At 41.6% G+C, this 22,681-nt stretch overlaps 1 non-coding gene across 1 annotated transcript; it reads left to right on the forward strand.

Annotated features, from left to right (window-relative positions):
- Positions 1 to 16,063: 16,063 nt before the first annotated feature.
- On the forward strand, positions 16,064 to 16,138 carry Trnas-cga (transfer RNA serine (anticodon CGA)). Its single transcript has one exon. It is a non-coding gene; the product is annotated as a tRNA-Ser (tRNA).
- The last annotated feature ends 6,543 nt before the right edge of the window (positions 16,139 to 22,681 follow it).

The raw sequence follows: 22,681 nt of genomic DNA on the forward strand, positions 1-22,681 counted from the left end.
ATTAATACTGGAACGCATGAAGTTCTCAAAAACAGACTAAATCTTCATCTCCAACTATTTAGTTGACTTTATCTAATTTCCTCTCTCCATATCGTCCAAAGTTGCCCCTGACGGTTCTGTGGGATATTTGATCACCTCCTCACTGGAAGTGACTTCATCTCTAATCTGGCTATGTTCCATGCCGTTAAAATGTTCACTCTTATTCTTTCCCGGTATTAACGTCATTTTTTGGTAGTTTCCATTCACGTGGCACTCTAACAGAACAATGCCAAAATCACAACAATTTGCAAACTCTGTTTAACGTTTTGAGGGAAACCCACACTCAGCAATCTGAAGAATCTGCAAGTCTGTGAACAGGATGCCCATCCTGAGACTGGAACATGACACTTTGCCTCGATCGCCACCCATGGAATATACCCTCCGATGTGTACACAAAGCTGTCTCCAAACAAACTACTCACCTGGTAGATTCGCAATGGATTTCAATGGGTACACAACTTTGTCCTTGAACGAACTCCTCACCTGTTCTTTACGTTCCGAAAGAAAATCTCTCGGTCTCTTTCTAAAATCCCCCTTCCAATAAATTTTACTTCACATGGAGTGTCTCTGAAAGTCAGCCCACCAACTGCATGTGACACAATTCTTCTTCGCCAACCGTAAAATCAAAAATACACACACCCTCCGCTTCCCAGAGATGGGAAAAAGACAATCCCCCAATAGAGAGGCTTGCCACCGATGCCACTGATACGGCTCTGATTCCAATACGGAGCTTATTTTTATGTGGATGTGGCAAATCCCTTGGCGTTGAAACCAATTTATCCAAAAAATTCACTAGCAGGATCGGTGACAGACTGTCAGACACCCAGCTGTGCATGGCTCTGTTTTACTATGTTAGTGGATATACGTCTCTCAAAAGAAAGATCCTTGCCCAGCCATCCTGCAAACACCTGCAGATTCCAAGAAAACCACTCTTTCGTCCAGGAAAAGTGTCAAAGTGGCTGCCCTACCGTGGCAGAGGGCCAGAAAGTCGTGGGAGCACTCCCACCACCATTGGGGACCATACTCCAGGCTGTCTTAGAGGTGGGCCACTGCTGGTCACTTGGCGACACCCTGTGGCATCTGCCTCCAGACCCTGCACAATCTCTCGCGACGTGTAAAGCAGCCATGAGCCCCCACGTACTCCCCAGGGTTACACCTGCTGCTATCCATGTCCGCCTGCCCGAAATTCGGCTCTCATTATGGCAGTTCGCGGGGGGACCCCAAGCAGCTCTTTTCTGAAACATAACAGCAGCACAGACATAACACACAGTCTCAGTCAACAGAAGGCAGCACTCATCAGCTCTGACTACACAGTGCAATTAGACGCCAAGTCACGCAGTATGCAGTCAGTGTCACCCAATCTCACTGAACGTCATAACAATAATATAGCACTTGCCGTATTTCAAGACTGCCAGAAAATTATTCCACAGGACATTATTGAGTGTAAATATGCAAAGTATCTCAGGAGGACGATACGTTTGTTTCCAAGACAGCCAATTATTCGAAGAGAAGCAGTAGGTGAACTGAACTGTTGGAAAGCTCAGCTATGTGCTTCTTCCATTTCACGTTACCATCAATACCTACACCCAAAAATTTTTAGCATCTTTCCTATTTACTGACTCCTGTTCATGAGCTACATAAATTGTAGTTACGACCCAATTTGTTGTATACGACGTAATATGCTGTCTTTACTTAAAATTTCCAGAGTCTATTTTCAGCAAACAGCTTATTAATTATTTAAAAAAAACTTTGTAAAGGATGTCTTCTGTGGCTTTCTACCTAATGCAATTTATTATAGCCCCAATATTGTCCGCAAAAAGTAACAGTTCTGGTTACTGAATGTTAAGTAGATGGTAACTTATATATATATGAGGGCTGGAAAGGGTCTCAAAATTGACACCTATGGGTCTCCCTTTGTGATTTCTTCCCAGTCACCAAAATTTTCTGCTGTTTCAATATTGTTCGAATTATTTGGCACAATGATTTGCATTGTGACTCAAACGAATTGTGTATAGTTTGTCAACTCGTTAAAACCTGAGTAGTTCTGAGATTGTTGCATGATTTACACAGTGGGATACCTAGGAAACAACACGAAAAGTAGTAACTCGTGATAATATTCTTAGGGCTTGTAATGTTTGATGAGGGAGTGTATAAAAAGAGCACTCAGTCGCGCAGACCTCCTGGAATGCAAACAGAGATACACAGTTAATCGTTTGTCCTCATGTGTGAGACTACTCTTGAGAACATGATTCTTAGAATTTCCAAAAAATGTCAGTAAGGAAAGTAAGTATATAAACCCTTCTTGTCACCCTTCTTAGGAAAAAGTTTTACTACTGCATATTTAAAAAAAAACGGGCAAACATGCTGACACAGTGACGCATTACATACATCACCATGGTCATTATTTAATAAATTACAAAAATTTTTCAGATACCTTTTTGAAATTCCAAGAACTCTAGACGAGTTTTAGTTATTTGGGAAGTTCTATAATTATTTTAATTTCAGAGAAGCATATTGGTGCTGCTGATAATTGCTTAACCCCTTCAAACCCACTGGCTACAATTGTGGCCATTAAATTTTGCAGTCTCTTAGTTGTAACTGAGATATTTTTCTCCAGTGGAAACCTCATGTACACATTTGTGGGTGTTCAGTCTTTTTATCATGTACAAAAGTTTCACTATAAAAATTTCGAATAGTCAGTGTAGTAATATGCACCAGCTTGTGACCACCAGAATATATGGAAGTGGTTGATTAGTTATATTCCACTGTATAAATGAGTATTACTGTTATTGTTTTTTGATCTTGCATCTAAAATCATCAAAAACGTCACCTAAGATCATGTACAAATAAAAATTTATCTTGCTCCAGAGAAAATTTGGGTCTGAAACCGTTAAAGACTTTTGGAATGACATTTTCAATATACACGCTCTTGCTTCTTAATCTGAAACATTTAATCCAACAGTTAGAAAGTACTTGTTGAAAGTATCACAGCTTATGAATTATCAATCACAACATACTCATTTACTTCAATTGTTGTGGTATTTTTTTGTACTGAATTGCTGTCATGTCTCCCATTTTACCTTGTCCCATACACTTTTAATATATTATCTGCATTTGTAATTTCTGTCAGGATACACATACCTCTTGACATTTTAATAACTTTATATAAAATATTGCCACATTTTTTTTTGTAACCTTGTAAAGTTCGATCTTGACTTACTCTGGCCTTTACACAATTATCCCTCTGCCCCTCACATGACATTTTAATTCCCTTATGTCTCGAACACTTACTTGCTTTTTGATGGACTTCCTGTATAACGATTTAGGAAAGCTAGTTTCTAATAGTGACACAAAATTACTATGTAGTAAACTTAATTTGACAATACCTTCTCTTGCTGTATATACCTACATTAAACAATATATTTTAATGTACTTTTAAATTACTGTATCCTGTGTTTGTTAATAACTGTTGCTGTTGTGTATTAACAAGCTTAAGATTTTTATAGTGCTGTATTATTTATTTCCATTAATTGTGCAGCATGATCAGATAAATGCGCTGATCGCCTTGACTTAAATTCTGGGAAATGATTACTTACATTTTTAACACTAGAGATCCTGTCGTCTATCAAACGACACGAACTGTAGTCCTCCTTACGTTACTCTCAACTTCATAATTTCACTCGTTTAGTATCCTTGTTACTCACTACACTTTGAGCATTACTCCTTGAACTTCCCATACTGCCATTACTTGGAGTGGATGCAGATTACCATCCATTCCTAACTGTGATCTACTTTCTCCTTAACATGCTTGCATTGAAAACTTACTTCAGGCAAGTTAACGACTTCTTCTGTTAAATTTCTTGTCACCCATACTTTTAGATTAGTTTATCTGACATCCAATCATTCGCCCTTTGTAACTTGTTGTCCACCACTGTAGTCATGCTTCGAAATTTCTCAGTGATCTCCTCTGAATATTTCTCCAATTTATCTTTAAAATCTTTAACCAAGATGTAATACCTTGTGGGCGTTCCTCCTGAACCTTTTAGGATTCTATACTATATATAGCCAAATCATCAAAAGCTTCTCCTATTACTCCCACTCTATTATGTAGCTCCCATGTCTTTGACTTAACATATTAACCTCAGATTTTAACTTTTCATCAATCTCTTTAATATCCTTATTTTAAATTCATTTAACCTTCTTCTAATTCTAACCATAATTTATCCTGACCCTCTTTCATTTTTTTCTTTAAATTATCCTCCCCCTCTCTCATTTCATGCTTCAAACTATCCTGATCTTCTTTCATTTTCGTTAAACCATCTTCATTTCACTTTCAACATTACCTCAGCTAATAGCATCTTCATGTTATTGGACATGATTGTGAATTAATTACTTAAAATCCACTAATGAGAAATTTATTGTTTTGTGATGGTTACTCTACCTTCCCATTTACTAATCGTAAACACTTTGAAATATCAACTGACCCCACTTCACGTGATAGTCAAAATGATGCTATTCGTTTACATGAATGTACAGGCATCTACCCTTGCTATTCTACAACAACTGAGCAATAACCGACTAAACAAGTACAGAATGCAAAATTCTTACTTTACTTAAGGCTTTCCTTCCGTGCCCCCTCCTTAGTCTCAACTAAGTCGTAAATGCTGAAGCTAGTGATGTAGTTTGCATCCAAAGCCTACATCTACATCCATACTCCGCAAGCCACCTGACGGTGTGTGGCGGAGGGTACCCTGAGTACCTCTAACGGTTCTCCCTTCTATTCCAGTCTCGTATTGTTCGTGGAAAGAAGGATTGTCTGTATGCTTCTGTGTGGGCTCTAATCTCTCTGATTTTATCCCCATGGTCTCTTCGCGAGATATACGTAGGAGGGAGCAATATACTGCTGGACACTTCGGTGAAGGTATGTTATCGAAACTTTAACAAAAGCCCGTACTGAGCTACTGAGCGTCTCTCCTGTAGAGTCTTCCACTGGGGTTTATCTATCATCTCCGTAACGCTTTCGCGATTACTAAATAATCCTGTAACGAAGCGCGCTGCTCTCCGTTGGATCTTCTCTATCTCTTCTATCAGCACTATCTGGTACGGATCCCACATCGCTGAGCAGTATTCAAGCAATGGGCGAACGAGTGTACTGTAACCTACTTCCTTTGTTTTCGGATTGCATTTCCTTAGGATTCTTCCAATGAATCTCAGTCTGGCATCTGCTTTACCGACGATCAACTTTATATGATCATTCCATTTTAAATCACTCCTAATGCGTACTCCCAGATAATTTATGGAATTAACTGCTTCCAGTTGCTGACCTGCTATTTTGTAGCTAAATGATAAGGGATCTATCTTTCTATGTATTCGCAGTACATTACACTTGTCTACATTTAGAGTCAATTGCCATTCTCTACACCATGCGTCAATTCGCTGCAGATCCTCCTGCATTTCAGTACAATTTTCCATTGTTGCAACCTCTCGATACACCACAGCATCATCTGCAAAAAGCCTCAGTGAACTTCCGATGTCATCCACCAGGTCCCATGACACTCCCCTGTGGCACACCTGAAATCACACTTACTTCGGAAGACTTCTCTCCATTGAGAATGACATGCTGCGTTATGTTATCTAGGAAATCCTCAATCCAATCACACAATTGGTCTGATAGTCCATATGCTCTTACTTTGTTCATTAAACGCCTGTGGGGAACTGTATCGAACGCCTTGCGGAAGTCAAGAAACACGGCATCTACCTGGGAACCCGTGTCTATGGACCTCTGAGTCTCGTGGACGAATAGCGCGAGCTGGGTCTCACACGACCGTCTTTTTCGAAACCCAAGCTGTTTCCTACAGAGTAGATTTCTAGTCTCCAGAAAAGTCATTATACTCGAACATAATACGTGTTCCAAAATTCTACAACTGATCGACGTTAGAGATATAGGTCTATAGTTCTGCACATCTGTTCAACTATGTAGTTCGACATTGATGTAGTTCCAGCTGAAGCCAACATCTCAAAGCCACATGAAGTTACTCTTGAAAGTAGCCTCATTACTAAATTTACAACATGTTTCTCAAAGTTATTGTAATATAAAGTAGAAAATGTACTAAAACTAAAGTCATTCCAATCAAAGACGGAAATTGAATGAAAATGACTGCTAACTAAATGATATATATGTTTCAACTTAAAAGAGGATCCACATATATTCCAAAACTTCTCAGCAACTCGATAAAGACGTGGTTACTACAGTTATTGGCGTAAAACCAAGTTGTTGAAAATGAACGCCACTAGAAGAGAAAAAGAAAGGTTTTAGATAACTTGCGCTCTAACACGCATAATTAACAGCTCTGAGCACACGTTTGGTAGAATACATGTAATTCGCAACAGTGAAGATCAATAAGTGACCACAGCTATAAAGATATACACTCCTGGAAATGGAAAAAAGAACTTATTGACACCGGTGTGTCAGACCTACCATACTTGCTCCGGACACTGCGAGAGGGCTGTACAAGCAATGATCACACGCACGGCACAGCGGACACACCAGGAACCGCGGTGTTGGCCGTCGAATGGCGCTAGCTGCGCAGCATTTGTGCACCGCCGCCGTCAGTGTCAGCCAGTTTGCCGTGGCATACGGAGCTCCATCGCAGTCTTTAACACTGGTAGCATGCCGCGACAGTGTGGACGTGAACCGTATGTGCAGTTGACGGACTTTGAGTATAGTGGGCATGCGGGAGGTCGGGTGGACGTACCGCCGAATTGCTCAACACGTGGGGCGTGAGGTCTCCACAGTACAACGATGTTGTCGCCAGTGGTCGGCGGAAGGTGCACGTGCCCGTCGACCTGGGACCGGACCGCAGCGACGCACGGATGCACGCCAAGACCGTAGGATCCTACGCAGTGCCGTAGGGGACCGCACCGCCACTTCCCAGCAAATTAGGGACACTGTTGCTCCTGGGGTATCGGCGAGGACCATTCGCAACCGTCTCCATGAAGCTGGGCTACGGTCCCGCACACCGTTAGGCCGTCTTCCGCTCACGCCCCAACATCGTGCAGCCCGCCTCCAGTGGTGTCGCGACAGGCGTGAATGGAGGGACGAATGGAGACGTGTCGTCTTCAGCGATGAGAGTCGCTTCTGCCTTGGTGCCAATGATGGTCGTATCCGTGTTTGGCGCCGTGCAGGTGAGCGCCACTATCAGGACTGCATACGACCGAGGCACACAGGGCCAACACCCGGCATCATGGTGTGGGGAGCGATCTCCTACACTGGCCGTACACCACTGGTGATCGTCGAGGGGACACTGAATAGTGCACGGTACATCCAAACCGTCATCGAACCCATCGTTCTACCATTCCTAGACCGGCAAGGGAACGTGCTGTTCCAACAGGACAATGCACGTCCGCATGTATCCCGTGCCACCCAACGTGCTCTAGAAGGTGTAAGTCAACTACCCTGGCCAGCAAGATCTCCGGATCTGTCCTCCATTGAGCATGTTTGGGACTGGATGAAGCGTCGTCTCACGCGGTCTACACGTCCAGCACGAACGCTCGTCCAACTGAGGCGCCAGGTGGAAATGGCATGGCAAGCCGTTCCACAGGACTACATCCAGCATCTCTACGATCATCTCCATGGGAGAATAGCAGCCTGCATTGCTGCGAAAGGTGGATATACACTGTACTAGTGCCGACATTGTGCATGCTCTGTTGCCTGTGTCTATGTGCCTGTGGTTCTGTCAGTGTGATCATGTGATGTATCTGACCCCAGGAATGTGTCAATAAAGTTTCCCCTTCCTGGAACAATGAATTCACGGTGTTCTTATTTCAATTTCCAGGAGTGTATGTTTTGGAGTGCATGTACAGTGATACTTTTTTGTTTGCATTATCGTGTACTGCCAACTGTATGCATTTACGCCATTACTTATGAATTACGCTGTATCAAACAACTCTTAATATTCAAAGCTGCAGGCATTACAAAGTATTTCTAAAAATTCTGTCAAAAAGTTACGAGGTCACTCAACCATATTCCATGGACTACAACAAAGAGATCCTTATTATTAGAGCTGTACACTAAACAGCGAGAGGTAGACTCGTGTTAGTAGATGACTTCTTACAATCGGCGACTTTCGATATTAAATTCACAAAACATACCGTGACAATACAGTCATAAATGCGAGCCCCAGTGTCTTAACTAGTTACATGAGTAACGATCAGTGTCAAAGAGGAGGTGCCGCCTGTGAGCTATGAACCAATAACCTGCTTGATTAAAACATAGTGTAAGGAAAGAACATTCTGACCGTAACTACTCAATTAATAAACTGGGAGAGGACAGCACTCGAGTACAGTTTAGATCACTTTAGAGCACAGAAGAAACATGCCGTGAGTATTTAATATTCCTTGCACTCCCGTGGCTCCGTAACAAAACAGCCCCCTCTCTGGGAAGACTAACTGTGGACATGTAATTCAGCACAGTGTCGTGGATAATTTCAGTTCCAAACAGCACTGGTCAGCAGTGTGGGCACCTCAGCCACCCGCCTCAGTAGCTGTGGGCAGGGGTAAAGGCCAGCCATGGCACGCTTCACACAGTGGCACCTGCTGACTCAGTCGTTTACGACTCTCTGCAGTACCGCGCTGCACCCCTGCTCACGACTCACTGCCTTTCCCCACAGCTCCTTACCAACCTCGACGCAATGGCCTACAGGTGGTGGCAACGCCTCAAGCTCGTGGCAGCTCGAATGTGGCGACGTTTGGCACATACGTTAAAGACGAACTTTTCGGTAGCCACAATAGTGGGATACAGCTACACGAAATGCGAGGCTAAAATTTAATAATTACTTTCTTGAGTTCGAGAAAGTGGGCCTACAAAGTGTGTATATACTTAATTCAATAGGTTTCCTACTAGTTTCAATGTGTGGAATCCTATTTTCGCGTTCTGTGCTGCGTTTCTTTTGCCACACACTTTACGAACAGTTTTCACATTCTTCATTTAGACGTCCCTGTTTTTATTTTATTTCTTCTTTTGAAGAGGCCAAAATGTCCGCAGACTAGTGCCTCATGATAATAGCTAAAGATTGATGGAATCATCACCTGAGGTACTACGACTTTAGATTTCTTATCATACCATGCATTGAACAAAGAACATCTTATTTCAGGGAATATGGTTTGCCCACTTCACCTTTCTTAACCTGCTCTTTAGTAGCTCGATATCCGTACCATTGCCTTGATATTGCTTTATTCCTGTGAACAATGGCGATGAAACCTTAAGTATCAAATTGACATGGTGTGGTTGATAATCTTTGGCTCCAATTTCCAGTTCTAACTTTCAACTCAGGGTATCTGCCACTATATTATCATTTCTCCAGATAAATTATCAACCTGCTTCCCAAATTCGTATAAATACTTGAAGAAAATAAAGGAAATTTTCTTTCTGTAGATGACCAAACTGTCTGAGTACTTGTATAGACAAGTAAATTTAATGTCATAACATATCTGATTCATTAAATGCGATGGAACTGATGGTCCTGTAAATAATCCAAAGGGAATTCTGTTAAATTCGGCAGTAAAGGCAGTAAGAGGCCTAGACATTTCATCTATTGGTATCTGATTGGTAGTCTGTTTAAGAGCCATGGATCTGAGTATCTTGGTGTCTCTAAACCATCTAAGACTCGACTGCAAATGGGCTAAGGGAACTAATTATACAGCAGTTTTGTTATTTAGTTCTCTGCACTCTACAGCAGACTTACTTTCACCATTCGGTTTGGGAACTATAAATGTAACTGTGACATATGACGATTCATGTCGTCAAATAACATCTTTATGTAGACTATCATCAGACAGTTGGCTTCATTCTTTCATTTTCAGTGGACGAAGCTAATACGGGGTTTCCACAGTGGAATATTGTCCATCACCTCAGAGGAATAAGCACTCAATTAAGGAGGTAGCTCCAAGCACTGTAGTTAGCACTTTAGGAACTTGTTGGCATATTATTACAATGTTTTGTTTAACCTCGCGTTGTAGGTCACTAAGTGGCTCATTTTAATGATAAGTCAAATTGTCTACCTGGGCTTTGACTACCTCTGACTGTGTGCTTTCGTGTTGTTAACAATAAGTGGTCTTATATTCTGCTTCAGGTTTGAAATAGAAGTTATTACTTGCGCAATCAGAAATCAGCCCTACTTTGCCAAAGGAACTATAGCGCAAGGCCTGGTATTATTCTGGTATTAGTTTTTCAAGTACATGTATCTATCCAAATATTTACCAAAACCTAACCTTTCACTCCCATATTCATATTATCTGATGTCGTGCAGCTTTCAAGCCCCTTAGTTATCAGTGGCCATTTACAAAACATTTTATGTCAAACTTGTATTGATCCAAGGCCATCTTAGTATAATACTTCCAGAATACAGTGTGGCATATACATGTTCTCCATTTATCGAACAGCATATGAATGGTGGCTAAATTCTATGAGTAATTTCTTCAATTATAGTTATTGGGATGACACTGTTATTTTTTATTGTGAACAGACCCTCACTTACACCACCACTGTTTTTTATATGGAATCCCACTTTTTCTGCAATTCCTTCCGAAGTGTCGATCCATGCTGCAGTGCCAACAACACAATGTCCAGTCTGGACCCTCTATAAGCCAAAAATGTAGTTATTAGCTTCTTATGATAATAGTTTGGTAATGTGGGTATGTCTAATCCTGAAGCAATAAAAACAACTCCTTGTGCTAATTTTCCTGATTTTTGTCCTTTAGTCCCCTCTTACCGATAAATTTCGTCCCCTTTACCCGCCGGTACAAAAGTAATTCCTTAAAGGTTGCCGCTGTGGGAAATTTCTTTCACAGTGGTAAGAAGAGAAGGGCCACGGAGTGGTGCAGCAACTGTCGTCATAGGAAAGCTGGACAGGAGCAGAAATAATTAACCCAGGAGTAAAAACAGTAAACAAAGAATTTACTTAACTAGCATTTCTCCAAGTGTATGAAGACTCATTACAAATAATGCACAAAGAAATAAAATCCAGCTCTCACTGTCCAGAAGGATAAGGCTCTCTGAACTAAGGGACGAACAATGCTGCTAGAACAGCGACTAGATGGTGTCAGCGTTGAGTCCTGTGGCGAAGAGGTTCCAAACGTGACTGGGCTATCTGGCTGCCGCCCTGTATCGTGGCGGTAGAGGACGATCATAGTCTGGGCCACCTGGAGGCGTGGCTCAGGGGGAGAGCAGCACAGCGTCGAGGGGGCCCACGGGATCGCTACCAGTGTCTGAAGGAAACTTGCTATTCCGTTGCCAACTTTGACGCCTGAATGATGGTACCGATTCAGGGTATCACACTTTCTGGTGCCTTAGTAAAGACCATCCTCCTCCTATCTTTAGGTTCTAGGCCCTACAATAAATACTATATAATATTTGTGTCAGTATATGATAAATATATACTCTTACCGTTTTACTTATTCTGCTCACTTAACTAGCAACATTTTGTTCATAATTTTGCTGCCAACAGTGCCATGTGCATAATCACTCTTGCAATGTTTTAGGTGCTGACATATTTATGCAAATTGTTGACAGCATATCATCAGTTCCTTCCTTTCGTTCAAGGTCTTTCAAGACGATTCTAACAAGTTTCCTCTTATTTCAACAAATAAAATTTATAGTTTGTCGTTCTCTTTAATGGTGTTTGGTCTCGTAGGTCAGTTAATTACATATACAGATCTGAGTACATCATCCATAGGATTGCATGTCATATTTCCAGATTTTGATTAACACCATTGCTGAAGACTACATAATTTAGCATACAGTTTAGATAAACCAAGCACATTATGTCAGGAAATAAACTGTCATTAGTATTTAATAATTTTTGCACTGTCGTCACTGTATAGGGAAGGGACACCCCTCCTGGCATGTGTAACTTACCACATTATCGTTATTCATTCCAATTTCAAACAGAACTATTCATTAATATGGAGAGGGATGGAAAAGCATCTGAGCCACCCAGCCCAGATACCATGGGAAACGATGGAGCACAACCATGGCACACTTATTGCAGCTGCACCAGCTCATACAACCAGTTATTCCCAAGTCCTCGTGTCACCGTTTCACTGTTCCACGGCTCTCAGCAAACTGCCTTTTCTCGCAGGTGACCTTTCCAACCCGAGCCAAAGATGCTCACAGTTACTCGAACGTGCAGAGACGATGTACAGTTCGCACCTCAAATGGTTACTACCATGAAATCTGATGTAGTATATGGTCCATGCCGGTTTGATACATCTGTATTCTCTATTCTTCACTACTTCATTCATAAAAACTCCATCTCTCATTACAATACCAATGCCTTTCACAATTGTTTGCTTCTCCCAACACACTGCGTATAAATTTCAGTAAAGTGTCTTTGTTAACGTAAGTATTTTCTTCCAAAGTCCCTGATATGTTTCTGCACTCCACTGAGAAAATAAAAGAGAGTTATATATGTCATATCTTTTTGCTCCAGAGAGAACAGTAATTTTACTCTACAGCCACTGATATAATACGTACACATCTTGCAAACACAGACAGACATGTACTTCAGTGATCATGTTTCATCTGTCAGTGATCAGACTACACCTTTCCCACACAGCCTGAAGTGACAGCTGCCTTGAAGCACTTTCTATGTACTATTATGATTTAGTGATACTTTTCAGAATTACACTTGTTTCTCTGCCTTATGGCCTGTTTCTTCTTGTTTTCATAATACTGACTCCTTGATACCCCAGGTAATCACAGTCTGATCTAACGTGATTACAATAAATAGAATAATTTAAAGAATTTGTAATCCCACTTGAGCGACATCGTTGTCAACAAAATTTATATAAACAGGATCAACCTGAATTCCAATGACAGACTCCGAAAAGTCCTTCAGGAAGGTATCTGAAGATTTTTCTACAAGGGAACCTCGTCTCAGGCACAGATGACTGAGTGAAAAAGTAATTATGATTTGTTGGGTTGGTTAGCGGAATTATCTATGTTTCTGAGAAGATACATAGACGACAGGGAAGAAGCCTGTTATACATAGCAAACAGTTCTAGAAGGCAAACCACAAAGTAATGCAACAATTCTCAGACAACTCACATACAGTTGTATCGCTGCGTGTTTAATCTGTTCTCTCAGTATACAGCACCATGTTTAACACATTCAGAGCTATTCCCTTGTAAGAGTTAGTCGAAGTTCGGAACACTGTGAACGCAACAGGGTGTCAACAATGACTCATCGAGTGTTTTACACTCTCAAGAATTCCAGGAGTTTCTGACACTAATTACACGTTTGCGACATTTCTAGGAACCTGGTGCGTGTCAGTATTGACCGGAGTAACATAAGCTAGAGTCTTCACATTCTCCTGGAACAGAAATTAACTTGGTGTCATGCCCTGTGACTGAGCCGGCCATGGAGCAGGGCCATCACGACGAACACATTGCCATCCAAAGGGTATTTCAGTGTAGTTCCTAAAAGCGTTTTGGCACCCTATCATATTGGAACCACTTCAGCTGGCAAATTATAAGCGGCAAAACCTGTAAGGAATGCGGACGAACAGACTAAGTGAAAATTTTGTACATGAATTTGTTCGTTGTATCATTGGGTAGGTATGGTCGAGTAACTAAGTGTTTGACTGTACGTGCCCACACATGCACAGCAGGTGTCTGTTGATAGGATGCAGCAGCGTTTACGGATTTCGTCATCGCGTAGGCGTAATATAAACGAGGGCCAGATATAATAAAGGAGGATACTTGTCTTCTTGTGGCACAGAATCGCCAGTGGGATAATGTTTCACATTTTAGTTTTTACTTTTGAGTATATTTTTATGTTATTTTGTTATTTCAGTGATCTAGCATTGTATATCTTACTGCTAAAGAATTATGGGCTTCTCTATCTTTTAACATTTGATTTCTATAAATTTGTATTCACAGTTTAACCGACTTGTTCCTAAAAGCAGCTTTGATAATGAGCTATCTGGAAATATTCTCACAACAGTTTGTGACACAGCTATTAGCAGTAGCTTAAGGGTCCAATATTCTTACCAATTTGCTGTATGTTATTTTAATCATGGCGGTAAGAAGCATAAGCAACTATTCCCTTTGCATTTAAAGAAAACAAAGCCTAATTTCGTTCAAATTACTTTTTGTTAAAATTTGAAATATTGGTACATTTTAACACATGAGTTTGTAGCTTTGAATTTTTTGTAATATCTCATGGACAATACAATTGTTTTTCTGTGTCAAGTTTAAATTGTCAGCTGATTGCTTACTGCTAGACCTATGTCATCTAAACTGGAAAAGAAAAGGCAAATGACACGTTCCTTGTAACGATTTTTTCGTTATCTATGAATAATTCATTGCTGTTTGTCGGTTATGTACATTAATCATGAACAACAGGCTCCTACTGTCTTCCTGCAAAGTCTTCACAATTCTTACCTATCATGTTATCTTTGCATGTATTGTAACATGCAACAGTATATATATGAAATGGAATTTGAGACAGCCAGAAAAACTATTGGAAGTACCAAACGATCTTGGTACCAAACTGCAGTTTTTATTTTATTTCTTCTCCAATGACTTGTGCAGCCAAGGCATTTTCCAACATGAATACGAGAAAAAATACAATCTTTTATATAAATGGCATAACCCCGATTTAGCAAGAAAAAATGAAGAAGTTACTTTCAAAAAATGGCGTTAAGCACCAATGATGCCATGCATACAAATTTCCCTGCAGGCTATCATAGTCCAGGGCACCAGGAAGCGTGGCTCAGGGGGTGAGCAGTGTTGCGTCGAGGGGCCCACAGGACCTATAGGAAACTTGCAATTCCGTTGCCAACTTTGACGCCTGAATGATGATATCTATTCAGGGTATGACAGTTTCTGGTGCCTTAGTAAAGACCATCCTCCTTCTATCTTCAGGATTTAGGCCCTACAATAAATACTGTATTATATTTGTCTCAGTATATGATAAATATATAGTCTTACTGTTTTACTTATTGTGCTCACTTAACTAGCAACATTTTCTTCATAATTTTGCTGCCAACAGTGCCATGTGCATAATCACTCTTGCAATGTTTTAGGTGCTGACATATTTATGCAAATTGTTGACAGCAGATCATCAGTTCCTTCCTTTCGTTCAAGGTCTTTCAGGACGATTCTAACAAGTTTCCTCTTATTTCAACAAACAAAATTTGTAGTTTCCAGAATGAGATTTTCACTCTGCATCGGAGTGTGCGCTGATATGAAACTTCCTGGCAGATTAAAACTGTGTGCCCGACCGAGACTCGAACTCGGGACGTTTGTCTTTCGCGGGCAAGTGCTCTACCAACTGAGCTACCGAAGCACGACTCACGCCCGGTACTCACAGCTTTACTTCTGCCAGTACCTCGCCTCCTACCTTCCAAACTTTACAGAAGCTCTCCTGCGAACCTTGCAGAACTAGCACTCCTGAAAGAAAGGATACTGCGGAGACATGGCTTAGCCACAGCCTGGGGGATGTTTCCAGAATGAGATTTTCACTCTGCAGCGGAGTGTGCGCTGATATGAAACTTCCTGGCAGATTAAAACTGTGTGCCCGACCGAGACTCGAACTCGGGACCTTTGTCTTTCGCGGGCAAGTGCTCTACCAACTGAGCTACCGAAGCACGACTCACGCCCGGTACTCACAGCTTTACTTCTGCCAGTACCTCGCCTCCTACCTTCCAAACTTTACAGAAGCTCTCCTGTGAACCTCTGTTGGTAGAGCACTTGCCCGCGAAAGGCAAAGGTCCCGAGTTCGAGTCTCGGTCGGCACACAGTTTTAATCTGCCAGGAAGTTTCATATCAGCGCACACTCCGCTGCAGAGTGAAAATCTCATTCTGGAAACATCCCCCAGGCTGTGGCTAAGCCATGTCTCCGCAATATCCTTTCTTTCAGGAGTGCTAGTTCTGCAAGGTTCGCAGGAGAGCTTCTGTAAAGTTTGGAAGGTAGGAGGCGAGGTACTGGCAGAAGTAAAGCTGTGAGTACCGGGCGTGAGTCGTGCTTCGGTAGCTCAGTTGGTAGAGCACTTGCCCCCGAAAGGCAAAGGTCCCGAGTTCGAGTCTCGGTCGGGCACACAGTTTTAATCTGCCAGGAAGTTTCAAAATTTGTAGTTTGTCGTTCTCTTTAATGGTGTTTGGTCTCGTAGGTCAGTTAATTACATATACAGATCTGAGTACATCATCCATAGGATTGCATGTCATATTTCCAGATTTTGATTAACACCATTGCTGAAGACTACATAATTTAGCATACAGTTTAGATAAACCAAGCACATTATGTCAGGAAATAAACTGTCATTAGTATTTAATAATTTTTGCACTGTCGTCACTGTATAGGGAAGGAACACCCCTCCTGGCATGTGTAACTTACCACATTATCGTTATTCATTCCAATTTCAAACAGAACTATTCATTAATATGGAGAGGGATGGAAAAGCATCTGAGCCACCCAGCCCAGATAGCATGGGAAACGATGGAGCACAACAATGGCACACATATTGCCGCTTCATCAGCTAATACAACCAGTTATTCCCAAGTCCTCGTGTCACCGTTTCACTGTTCCACGGCTCTCAGCAAACTGCCTTTTCTCGCAGGTCCCTGATATGTTTCTGCACTGCACTGAGAAAAGAAATGAGAGTCATATACCTCATATCGTTTTGCTCCAGAGAGAACAGTAATTTTACTGTATAGCCACTGATATAATACGTACACATCTTGCAAACACAGGTGACCTTACCAACCCGAGTCAAAGATGCTCACAGTTACTAGAACATGCAGAGACGATGTACAGTTCGCACCTCAAATGGTTACTACCATAAAATCTGATGTAGTATATGGTCCATGCCGGTTTGATACAGCTGTTTTCTCTATTGGTTGGTTGGTTTTGGGAAGGAGACCAGACAGCGTGGTCATCGGTCCCATTGGATTAGGGAATGATGGGGAAGGAAGTCGGTCGTGCCCTTTCAGAGGAACTATCCCGGCATTTGCCTGGAGTGATTCAGGGAAATCACGGAAACCTAAGTCAGGATGGCCGGACGTGTTTTCTTTATTCTTCACTACTTCACTCATAAAAACTTCATCTCTAAATACAATATCAATGCCTTTCACAATTGTTTGCTTCTCCCAACACACTGTGTATAAATTTCAGTAAAGTGTCTTTGTTAACGTAAGTATTTTCTTCCAAAGTCCCTGATATGTTTCTGCACTCCACTGAGAAAATAAATGAGAGTCATATACCTCATATCGTTTTGCTCCAGAGAGAGCAATAATTTTACTGTATAGCCACTGATATAATACGTTCACTTGTACTTCAGTGATCATGTTTCATCTGTCAGTGATCAGACTATACCTTTCCCACACTGCCTGAAGTGATAGCTGCCTTCAACCACTTTCTATGTACTATTATGATTGAGTGATACTTTTCAGAATTACACTTGTTTCTCTGCCTTATGCCTGTTTCTCCTTGTTTTCATAATACTGACTCCTTGATACCCCAGGTAATCACAGTCTGATCTAACGTGATTACAATAAATAAAATAATTTAAAGAATTTTTAGTCCCACTTGAGTGACATCGTTGTCAACAAAATGTATATAAACAGGATCAACCTGAATTCCAATGACAGACTCCGAAAAGTCCTTCAGGAAGGTATCTGAAGATTTTGCTACAAGGGAACCTCGTCTCAGGCACAGATTACTGAGTGAAAAAGTAATTATGATTTGTTGGGTTAGTTAGCGGAATCATCTATGTTTCTGAGAAGATACATAGACGACATAGACGACAGGGAAGAAGCCTGTTATACATAGCAAACAGATGTAGAACGCAAACCACAAAGTAATGCAAAAATCCTCAGATAACTCACATACAGTTGCATCACTGGGTGTTTAATCTGTTCTCTCAGTATACAGCACCATGTTTAACACAATCACAGCTGTTCCCTTGTAAGAGTTAGTCAAAGTTCGGAGCACTGTGAACGCAACAGTGTGTCAACAATGACTCATCGAGTGTTTTACACTCTCAAGAATTCCAGGAGTTTCTGGCACTAGTTATACGTTTGCGACAATTCTAGGAACCTGGTCCGTGTCAGTATCGACCAGAGTAACATAAGCTAGAGTCTTCACATTCTCCCAGAACAGAAATTAACTTGGTGTCATGCCCTGTGACCGAGCCGGCCGTGGAGCAGGGCCACCACGACGAACACATTGCCATCCAAAGGGTATTTCAGTGTAGTTCCTAAAAGCGTTTTGGCACCCTATCATATTGGAACCACTTCAGTTGGCAAATTATAAGCGGCAAAACTTGTAAGGAATGCGGACGAACAGACTAAGTGAAAATTTTGTACATGAATTTGTTCGTTGTATCATTGGGTAGGTATGGTCGAGTAACTAAGTGTTTGACTGTACGCGCCCACACATTCACAGCAGGTGTCTGTTGATAGGATGCAGCAGTGTTTATGGATTTCGTCATCGCGTACACGGCTTATGTTACTGCTGAACGTACCCACTCTTTTAAGCATACCCTATTAAACACACTATGAGCTAAACGCAACCAGGAAAACTGGGTTTTTCTGTACATTGCTGCAGCAAACAATCAGTGAATCTCAATCGAATGGGAAGTCTAATGGCTGCAAGAATTGCACATTTTATGGATGCACTTGTTAATTTACTTTTGTTCAGAGATTGCGCAATGTGCTGACTACATTATTATTGCGAAAGACATCTACCATATTCTCTTCTCTATTTAGCTAACCTACGCCACAAAGTCATTACGTTCCATTCTAACATAGAAGTATCCTGTCTCTCATATGCGCCTACGTACAGAAGTGTTGTGACGCATTTGCCGTCTGTGTGGCAGTAGATCAGCACAGTGGCGCCCTGCCACTCTGGCATCACATTCAGTGAACTCAAACACAGAAAAATCCTCATCAGCAAACGTATCCATAGTACTTGGGCGCATCACAGGTGAAGCACAGCTGACACTGCTGGAGAACAAATCGCTACGCACAATCGAACACTGCTGAATGCAAACGTAATGGCAATGAGGTAAGGGGGTCATAACCATTGTGCTCGGCAGGTACCACGAGCGAATGGGAACGGGACACACTCTCCATACTTTGGACACTTGCAGTGTTGTGAACTATAGTTAGTGTAGTTCAGATATAAAGGTAACTGGGACAAGAAACCAAGCGAAATGCAATAACTCCAATAAGGTGTTGTAGAGCAAATGTCCCTCATTACAAATACTCAGAAGATATACCAGAACACCCTCTGAAAGCTTATCAGTGGAGTTGCGGTTTACCCTCATACATTATACCTGCTTTCTGTACTCTTCTTCCTAACACAATTTTATGTACTCTGTGTGATCGCTCATTGGCCAATGTGAAGGAAATCTATTAACTGGGATTTATTTAAATCTGTATGTTAGTATTTTAATAGTAACTTATGAGCTCCATTCTCTCTCAAATTTTGTGCCACTTCCTTTTGTAAATTTCGTATCCCACTCATTTCAAAAGCTACAGTCTCCCTATTAGTCATCTGTGTTTCCTTTGGTGCAGTCCCTAAAACATGAGCTACTGACACTATCTGATGATCATAGTACCACATTAAACACATTTGATTGTTATTGGCGCTCTGGATTATGTGTGAATCTTGTTCTTATGTATTTAGAGCATGCTGTCCAACAATTATTGTTTCACTCCAGATACTAGTATATCTACCTTTCATTTGTGCTTTGTTCTGTACAATTTGTTGTTTGATTTGCTAGGCTACTATGAGGGGAAACTCATCAAATATGTATATCAACACATTAGCTCAGTGGTAATTTTATTTTGTTGTAATTATTTGTGAGAAGCTAACTGAATATCATTTCTGTCTTGTGAAATAGTTTTAATTTATATAGAGCTAACTAAGATGGCGGCCACTGAGTGACGCGCGTTTCTTTGGCTCGCGAGTTTTTCCGCTCATTGAAGGTGTTACAGAGAAGTGCGGCAGTCCACAACGTGTGCATCCGACTAAACAAGTGTTACTTGCCGTGGTGTGTTGTTCTCCGTTGATTACCACAAGTGATAAGTGAGTGAGTCCTAACTGAAAGACTGAGCGAAATCTCGCGAGGCACAAAGTCTCATATTGTACTCTGTCTAATATAAGTTAATTTTTATTCTTTCTTTTCCTTTTTTTTACGTAAATATTGCTTCGTTATTTCTATAAGTACCATAAGTACTCTATTTAAAATCAGTCAATTGTTTCACATAAATATTGCTTCTTTATTTGTCTATCATAAGTGCTCATGCATATTCATATTGTTCAGTCAAACGGGAATTAACATTCTCCATTAACAGGAATCTCCTTAAAACCGCCTTTCTATATCTGTTATTTTCATCCTCGTCACTACCACTACTACTACTACTATTATCTTTTTCGTAACCACTACTGCCAATTTCCATCTTTCTTTTTGCTCCTTTCTCCGATACCTCCAGCTTGTCTTTCACCTTTAGCCCACAGACGCTTGAGTCAGTCACGATCTTGGACACACCTGTAAATATGTCTTCCCCCGCGAAATCCAGCTTTTGTCCCTCTTCCGGCCAGCAGGTAGACGGAGCGCGCTCGGTCCTACAGGCGGCCACAATGGGACGGACCGGTTCCGGCAGCGGGCTCTTCGTGGCCCACGCGAACGCTCAGTCGCTAACGGCTCACTTCGACGAGTTCTGTGACCTTTTCTACCAATCGCTGTTCCATGTTATCCTCGTCTCTGAAACTTGGTTGAAACCAAACATTTCTTCCGACGCTATCCGAATCACTGGTTACTCTCTCCTAAGGGCAGATCGCGAAACACGACGCGGGGGTGGTGTGGGTGCCTATGTTCGCTCTGATCTCAGACCTACTGTACTATGCACATCGGATGCAAAGGGCGAAGGAGAAGCAGAGTTCTTGTTTTTCGAAATAAATACATCAAATCAGAAACTGCTAATTGGAGTAATCTATAAACCTCCAAACGTCGGTGCTATGTCCTCCTTTCAGTCTGCCCTGTCCTCGCTCGTGACACTGTATGAACACATAATCATTATGGGCGACACAAACATCGACTTACAGTTAAAATCTCCCTCTGCAGAAAAACTAAGGAGACTGTTCCACTCCAATGATATGAGTTTAACACCGCTGGACCCAACTCATCACACGCCACACAGCCATACACTCATAGATATAATAGCAACAAAACGACCAGATAAAATAATTCGCGCCAATCAGACATCCGCTCCATGACTCTCTGCTCACGACGTGGTATTCTTAAATTACTCAGTACATACTACCAAAGAAAAATCTCACCTGGTAACCTACAGAAACCTAAAAAATGTTAACCATGTCGCTCTTCAAAAGGATTGCTCAGACATCCCTTGGCATGATATAAGCAATGAACCGACTTTAGACGGAAAAATTCGGGAATTATGTCGCAAAATTATTGCACTGTATGATAAACATGCTCCTCAACGCACTGTCAAGGTAAAGAGAGCTCCCGCTCCGTGGCTCCCCACTGCATTACGCCAGTTAATGAATAAACGTGATGCTGCACATAGGGCCTTCAAGCGTAACCCAACTCCCGAGGCGTACGAAGCTTATAGGAAACTCCGAAATAGAACCAAGCAAAGCGTGAGGAACGCCAAAATCAGATATGCCCACTCTGTCGTATGCGGTATAACAAAACCTGCTGCACTGTGGAAAACGCTGCGCCGTTTCAGTATAGGGAAGCGAAGATCTGACACTGTTTATCAAGCGTCTGCAGAAGAATTCAACGATTTGTTCTCAACAGCTGTAAACTGCCACGCTGCGACAAATTACCAGCCCCAAGATATCAGTCTCTCGAGAGACAAGTTTTTCCTAAAACATGTCACTACCGGCACAGTACACAAGGCAATTATGAGAATCTCTTCCGAGGCAGTAGGAAATGATGGATTGAGCATTGGCATGATTAAGAACGTTGTAGACACTATTACTCCAGTTATCACAGACATCTTCAACCTGTCTCTTGTCAGTAGTACATATCCCACTGAATGGAAGCAAAGTTTAATTCAACCTATACCCAAGACTGACAACCCTAAGTCGCCAGGTGACTACAGGCCGATCAGCATACTACCTACAATATCTAAAGCCCTAGAATACATCGTCCATGAACAGCTGACAGATTACCTCAAAACTCATAACATCCACAACAAATATCAGTCAGGCTTTCGAAAGCACCGTAGTGCAGCAACTGCATTAATCAAAGTAACTGATGACATAAAACATGCTATGGACAGACGTGAAGCTACCATCCTAACACTGCTTGACTTTAGCAAGGCTTTTGATACAGTTGACTTTGATATATTACTATTTAAAATGAAACAGCTGAATTTCTCAAACAGCGCTATACACTGGTTCGACAGCTACCTCAAAAACAGAAGTCAACAAGTCATTTGTGGGTCGGAAAAGTCATCATGGAAAAACGTGCGCTCTGGAGTTCCCCAAGGCTCCGTCCTTGGTCCATTACTCTTCTCACTGTACATTAATGATATTTCTTCAGTGATTCACACCTGCAACTACCATCTATATGCCGACGACATCCAACTGTACATAAGTGCAAGCCCCA

This window comes from Schistocerca cancellata, chromosome 11 (assembly GCF_023864275.1).
Source record: "Schistocerca cancellata isolate TAMUIC-IGC-003103 chromosome 11, iqSchCanc2.1, whole genome shotgun sequence".
NCBI lineage: Eukaryota > Metazoa > Arthropoda > Insecta > Orthoptera > Acrididae > Schistocerca > Schistocerca cancellata.